A 1,082-nucleotide genomic window follows, 5' to 3' on the forward strand; every position below is an offset into this window, starting at 1 on the left:
GCCCCGGCTCGGTGCGCCGGGCCGCCTCTCTGGCCGCTTCGCGGGGATCCGGCCCCAAGTGGTGCAGACCAGGCAGTGCCTGCCGGCGGGTCGCCGGCGGGGGACCTGGAAGGCAAGGGAGGAAGGGAGGGAGGAGGGGCGGGGGCCGGGCACTCCGGCCCCACCCACTCCGCTCCGCCGCTGGAACGCGCAGCAGTCCCGGAGCCTCTTCCTCTGGCTGCAGAGCCTGGCCCGGTGCCCGCCGCCGCCCTGCCCACCCGTTCTCTCTCCAGCCACCTCCAGTTGATCCGAACTCTCCGGGGAGGGCGGGGGAAGAGGGGTCTTCTGGAGACTGTAGCTACCCTAAGACTTCGATCAAGCGGGGGCGGGGCGGTGGTGTCCTGGCCTACCAGAGGGTCACTGATTATTTCAGTCAGGCTGGCAGGGAGCGAGATTCTGGGCTAGGAGAGAAGGAGCCCTGGGCTGGGATCAGAATAATTGGGTTTGAGTTCCAGATCTGATTCTTTGCTAGTCGTGTGAATCCTGCCTCAACTAACTTGCTGTCTGCGTGGTCATGGGCAAGTCACTCACCCTCTCTGAACATATTTTTCTCATCAGTAAATGGCGATAATGAGAATACCAATGTCATGTGGTTGTAGGGAGCATTTAATGAGCGAATAAGATCTGTAAGTAACTGAGCACTGCCTGACATCGTGCAGTACCCGATAAATAAATAGCAGAGTGCAGCTTTGCGACTTTTGGCAAAGGATTTAACTACTTTCGAGTGCCAGTTTCCTCATCAATAAAATGAGAGCAAAGTGATGTTTAGTTCCCAGAGTCGCATGAAGATTTTAAAAAACAAGAGTAAAGTGCTTTGCGCTTTATATTTCACATAGTCTGTATTGAAGGTGGAGCGAAGCGATTTGTGGAGAGCCTTCGCTAAACTCGCACTAAACACAAATAAACTGTCTTTATTATCTGCCTGAGTAACAGCGAGCAGGTTGCTGCTCTTCTAGTCTCAATTTGCTAATCTGTGAAATGCAAATGGCCCAATGTTACCCACCACCAAGGGGACTGTTGTGGCGATTCCAGGAGTTGATATG

This window comes from Acinonyx jubatus, chromosome E1 (assembly GCF_027475565.1).
Source record: "Acinonyx jubatus isolate Ajub_Pintada_27869175 chromosome E1, VMU_Ajub_asm_v1.0, whole genome shotgun sequence".
Classification (NCBI taxonomy): Eukaryota; Metazoa; Chordata; class Mammalia; order Carnivora; family Felidae; genus Acinonyx; species Acinonyx jubatus.